This window comes from Crinia signifera, chromosome 2 (genome assembly GCF_055691185.1).
Source record: "Crinia signifera chromosome 2, ASM5569118v1, whole genome shotgun sequence".
Taxonomy (NCBI): domain Eukaryota; kingdom Metazoa; phylum Chordata; class Amphibia; order Anura; family Myobatrachidae; genus Crinia; species Crinia signifera.
The window spans coordinates 326,070,700-326,077,186 of NC_139218.1; the positions used below are offsets into that span (position 1 = coordinate 326,070,700).

At 43.4% G+C, this 6,487-nt stretch overlaps 1 protein-coding gene across 1 annotated transcript in view; it reads right to left on the minus strand.

The window, feature by feature from the left end:
* Positions 1–5,524, minus strand: part of STAT6 (signal transducer and activator of transcription 6) — a 186,675-nt gene extending 181,151 nt beyond the window's left edge. The window contains exon 1 of the mRNA XM_083169345.1: positions 5,261–5,524. The gene's annotated coding sequence lies outside the window, so the exon portion shown is untranslated. The remainder of the gene's footprint in view (positions 1–5,260) is intronic.
* Positions 5,525–6,487: the final 963 nt, after the last annotated feature.

Genomic DNA, 6,487 nt, shown 5'->3' on the forward strand with positions numbered 1-6,487 from the left:
ACAGGATGATCTAAAATGTAATAATGAGCTAACTGTACAGTATATCCTAAAGCTAAACAAACAGCTAAGGGAGCAACAAAAGCAGCTGAATTTTCTGAACCCTGATATGCCTACCGAGAATTGTCATAATCTTAAACCAGGAGACTTTGTTATGATCCGAAATTTCTTACGCTCAGGTTGTTTGATAGACCGTTGGGAAGGACCGTACCAAGTTTTGTTGACCAGCACTACATCAATTAAAGTCGCAGAGAGAGAGACTTGGATACATTCGTCCCACTGCAAGAAAGCCAGTAACCCAGAATCCCAGTGTGAAGAGAGCGAGAGAGAAGAAGTGTCGCTAGAAGCATTGTTTCGGGAACACTGAGAAGCAGCCAAGGTCGAGCAACCTGAGCGAACAAAGGTCTAAGAAGCAGAGCAAAATAAAAGTCCCCTGGTAGAGATGATGGAAGGACTCCAAGCAAAAGGTTCACAGTTATGCATATATGTCTTTGTTTTCTTTCTGTGTTCTTCTCTTCATCCTAAAATACTCGGTGGCTGCCACATTCTAGAGCGATCGGAGCGGAGTCCTGACAGTGTAATAATGGACCCAGATATGGGTGAGGTAGAATCCCTAAACCAGCTTGACACTTTACCCATGACAGGAGAAGGTAAAAGGTATGAGGAAAACGTAGTTCAAGGGCTATGTGATGATTTATTGTCTGGTGAGTACTGTGTCTGTAGATATTGTCAACCTAAAATGGAAGAAGGATGCATCCAGCGATGTCAGTCGACCAGTAAGGCAACTACCGGCCAACATCCTTTGAGTGATTACCACTCATTAGTGGGTAAGGTTTTAAACCAAACAGAGTGCTGGGTGTGTTCACAAGTATTACATAAAAGGAGTAGTGTAGGCCTAGTCCCATACCCGCTTAATATTTCAGAGATAAGCGTATTAAATAAGGGGAGGCCATTGGATAAGAGATACCTGTATACCAGGTCCCCTAGTCTTAGATTACACCCATACCAAGTGGATAAATCCCTGGTATGTATGAACTTCTCAAGTTCCAGAACAATTGGTACTTGGGAAGTGACATGGCAAAACCAGACAATAACTTACTCCCAGCGTCCAGATGGAGAGCCCATAGATAAAGAATTATTGTTAAAAATCCGAACCAGTGGAAGACACTATAAATATGTCTACACGGTGAAGAAAAGTAAAATAATGGCCGGCAGAGTATCAGCCGGCAACTGTAATATGACCCTACAGCCAGAAACATGTGAGGAACGAGTCAGGGAGCAGGGGACGGGGATGTTCTTATGGATAATGTGTGACAAGATAATGAAATACTCTGTCCCTTATTTTCTCCCTGACGATGTTTATTATATCTGTGGTAGAAGGGCGTACAAATGGCTCTCCATGAACTACGTTGGTATTTGTTATCTAGGCAGAGTGTTACCGGAAGTGATGACCCTCACACACGATGAGATGATGAACGTACACAGAGGTATTTCTCCTCCTTACACTCATACCCATTATGACCAAATCCATAAAAGGGATTTAACAATAAGAAAAGAACCCCTAGCTTCTGAAATGATACACGAGTCGTTCGGTATCCAATTCCTCATTGCATTAGATATCACCCATACCGCCCGAGGAGTTATCAATTTTAAATACATACAAGCATTAGCCAGCTTGGTAGATAACATCACTGAGATTTATGATGACACCTTTAGATACACTGGGAAGGAGTTGCAAGCGTATAAAAGAGAGCTAGTCCAACATCGAATGGTGTTGAACTATCTGACAGCCATGACAGGAGGATATTGTGTCACCCTCTCTACACAGTTTGGGGTGAAATGTTGTACATATATCACCAACAATACTGAAGACCCAGAAGAAATCATCGATCACCGGATGGATGAGATTCTTCAGCTTAAATGGGAATTTAGAAGGGAACATAATATCAGCCTGGCAGAAATAGGTAACAAAGTTAGCGAATGGACCTCCTGGTTGAATCCAATGCACTGGTTCTCTGGTTTAGGAGAATGGGCGCAGGGGATCATAGCTAGCATAGGAAAACTCCTTCTCTGCATCGGTGGGGCCATCATAGTCTTTGTGCTATTGTTCAAATGTTTAAAGGTGGTGACCCGGGGTAAGGCAAAACGTACCGAAATCATGAGTGTAAGAACGAGAGATACAGTGGAAGACCAGGGTTTGGTATATGACCCTAAAATCGAAACCACCTCCCTTTAAAGAAACCATATTTGTGAACGTGTATATGTTGTAACCACCCCTGTTTTTATTTTTATCCCAAAATTGTACATTATCCTTCGTGACCCTGAGTAGATTGTTCGATAAATGCGGCCCATCGTTTGTCCATGATCCTGGATCGGCCGAGAGCAGATGGTTTACTCCCCTTATATGTTTATTTCATGTATCCCAATTTCTCTGTTAGGATTATGAATTTCTGTTTTTGTCGTGTGAAATGTTTTGTATTGTAACAGTTTTAGATTTACTGTTAAAGGGTGGACTGTTGAAGTCTAGGTACACACACGCCATTTTGTGATAGTATGGCCGCCATTTTGGTTCGCAGAGTTGCGCAAATAAAGTTTCCATACCCGAGTATGTGTGACAATGTGGACCAGAAGAGTAGACATACTATCACACATAAATTCATCATAACACACTTACACGAAATGAAATATAGTTAAAAGGTTTAGAACGCCACACATAGTTTAGTTAGCCCTGCACACACCTATCTTTATCGTGTTTAGTACCGTTCCGTTCAGTTCATTATGCGAAGTATTCCGGTCATTGCGAATATTTCGCAATGTACACTGCCCGATAGTTATGGACATAATCCATATTCCAGAGACAGTTTCTGTTGAAAGTAGTTAACAAAGGAAACTAGATAAAACCGGTTCTTATCCTTGCTGACGCCGAAACCACCAAACAAAGGACTCTTAAAGTTCACTCCCCTACACCTGGTCAGACCAGGTACAGCGTCTAACCTCCAATCACAGTGGACCGGACATATGATCTCTGACCAATGAGAATGGCCTTTGACCTCCCCCTTCTGACCCTATAAGATAGGCGACCCGGAGCAGGCTCGGTCACTTCGGCACAACTACCTTCCCTGGACCTTCCTACCGGACTATAGTTCATTTGTGAACGATAGTGAGCTCTGACCGGACTGCGCTTCGCATACTAGATGAGACGGGTAACGGTTGCATTTCACGGTATTTATCTTTGTAGTATCGTTGGCTGATTGTGTCTTGTATTATTGTATTCTTTCCCCTTAGCAGAGTTTGTTAGCATTCATTGTTAGTATATTGTATCACTTGTTATACCTGTTTATTTCTTATTTCTGTAACCCCCTTTTGTCCATTAGGGACTTTAATACAACCTTTTTATGGAGTTCTAACCTCCTTACTTCTATTCAGTGGTCGTGTCTGGTTATTCGCATAATAGCGATAAGGTACATTGCGGACTCTGTCCTTTAAAGTATATTCGCAGAATTAGAGACAAAGTCCTGCGAAGGGATCTCTTATCAAGGTATCGGTTCTTAACTGTATAACATACAATTAAAAGGTACGCTACGCTGCGCTACGTATTGTTCGCACGTAGTTAGGTATAAAGAGTAAGCAAGTTGCGGACACATTACGTAACCTACGCTTTTCACATATTGTATCTCTGGTCATAGTTTAATCACCATTAACAGGTACTGCGCATGCGCAGAACCCGTTTTTATGCCTGCCCATAGCGACACCCCAGAGGGAGGGAACACTTACCAATGCGACTGCCTTAGGTGACTGTCAGGTCGGACTTCCAATAGGAAGTCATTGCCAGTCACAGTGCTGCCAGTGCAGTCTCTCAGTCTATGTCGACAGTCAAAAGATCGACATGGGGTTTGTCAATGTTTTTTGAGCCGACATGTGCCGACAGGCGGTATTTTATGCCCTACCATCCACTAGGGTATGGTGGGAGAATAAAATAGTGTGCCGAGCGTAGCGAGGCACCGCAATCGCGAGCGAAGCAAGCGATGCGAGGGGATGCGATGCACTTGAAACTGTGTCCATGACGACGGTGTTGACATTCAGGTAAAAAAACTATAAAAAAACCCATGTCGACCTTTTGACTGTCGACATAGACATAGTCGAGCTAACGACCTGTCGAACTAATGACCTTTCAGCTTAGAACCATATCAACCTTTTCCCATGTCGACCCTACTAGTTCACCGAATGGTGTCAACCTAATGACTGTCGACCATCATGCTGTAGACCAAATGATCCCAACCCCTGCCGATACCCCCGTCAAAGAAGTGTAATATTCTTGTATCCATTGTTCAGATCCCTTCAGCAAACCATCATGCGGGGGGCGGGGCAGAGCAGCGGAGCGTCATCGGGGGAGGAGGCATTGCAGCTGGTGCTGCTCCAAGTATTGCCTCCTCCATAGTGAACAGGAAACGCGTCGCTCGACTCAATGAACCCGCTCACACCACAAAGCAACACGTCAACAAACATTTTTTACTGGTTCCTATTGCCGTGTTGCTACCGGTTTGCTGGACCCGGTAACCCCATTAACATTACACCAATTACCATGTCGAACCAGCAAGAAACCGGTATAAACCCGGTAATTAGGTGCGATGTGAAAGGGGTATATGTGTCACCTGTCAGCTCACGGCCACCTCTGGCCAATATTGGCAAAAAAGAATATTGTGAGATGTGAGGTAGTCAAATTTAACTGGAAAGGAATGTTATTGAGGTTAAAATTACTTTAAAAGTATGTTTTTTTTTTTTAAGTTTTTGTACATTTTTTAAAGAATATTCACGCTGTCCCCATCCATCCGATTATACCCAGACCTTACACCCAGGTCTCAGTCTGTAGGGCAGGCATGTCCAAACTATGGCCCTCCAGCTGTTGTGAAAGTAAAAGTCCTATCATGCCTTGCCAGTTTTGCTATTAGGGAATGCTAAAACTGTGACAATGCATGCTGGGATGCGTAGTTTTGGCCATGCCTGCTGTAGGGTAATGGGTAGGCAGGCTATATGAAGCAGCATGTAATGGTGACTGAGTGCATAATACCATTTGCCTGGTTGTTTGTTTTGTTATGAGGCATAATACGGGGGGGGGGAAGGTGGGGCACATATAACAATTTAGGGCTGCCAAACTGACATTATATTACCCCCACACCCTAAAAACGTTCTAGCACTGCTGGTGACACAGAATGAGAAACACACTACTAGTGGATATATATATATATATATGAACTATTCTTACCTTCCCCCACAAAAGTTCTTCTCCTCCTCAGAGCTTTCAGTTTCTCTCTGACTGCGTGCTGTGTGTGTTTCCAGGAATATCCTGCCCTGATGTTCCTGCACTCTTCATATAACAATATCCAAGAAGAGATAAGCCGTTCAGGATCCTTACATATAGAAAAGTTAATTAAAGGCACTTCTTGTATTTTGCTGTGTTCTAAATCTCTCTGCTGTGTGCTGCGTTTTGTTCTTTTTTGTACTTCCTGATTTACGCACAGTAATTGGCAGTCAGCCTGTGTGTGTGTCTCTGTGTGTGTGTGTTTTGGTTTGGCCCTGCCCTTAAAGTTGCACAAATTTCCTCTATGTGAGAGCTTGCTGCTTGTTTGAAAACCTTTTAAAGTAGACAGAGAAAGAGTGTCTTTTCTTGGTGCACCTGGAGAGATAGTGTTTAGGGTCCTGAGGAAGCTTTTTTGCGAAAGCGTACGCTCGACTAAACCACACACCTAGTGTATCTAAAACCCCACTTTCCCCTCCCCACTTACAAACTGTATTTATAATTGTTGTTGGCTGCATTGGGGTTTCCGTTGGACACGGTCCCCAACAAGTACACTGACACGGTCTCTGGCGCCAGAGCCGTGTGTGTCCCTGTCTCTTCTAAACCCGCAAGAGCGAGGGAGTGCACACAGGCACACCTCAGACTCAGCTCTGCGGTTAGAACGCAGGTCGTGGAACTACTGGCTCCAGCAAGCCAGCAACAGCGCTGAAACGGTACCACATCTGTGTTCAAGCGCTTGCTGGTGGCTGCACAAGAGAGCCTCAGGATTCCATCGATACACTGTATTTGACAAGTAACAATCCTGATTAATCCATGTTACATGATTTTGGTAATATAACCAAATCTCTCGTGCCACACTAAAACCTACTATAATAGCAAAAGGGATAGCGGGCAGTGGGGTCCCACTAGGTGAGGATTCTCATCCTTTCTAAATCACTATTTGTTGTCTCATGTGTTGTCCAGTCCTTTTTATATATTCGCAACTATTTTAAATGAATTCAATAAAAGTAATGTTTTATTAAACACTATCTCTCCAGGTGCACCAAGAAAAGACACTCTTTCTCTGTCTACTTTAAAATGTCCTCTCTGTGTCTTTGGTAGCACACCCTCGCATTTACAAATATTAAATTATTAAATCATGCAAGGAGGGTCCACCCATATGCTATAACAAATTTACCTCTGTGCGACTGACAA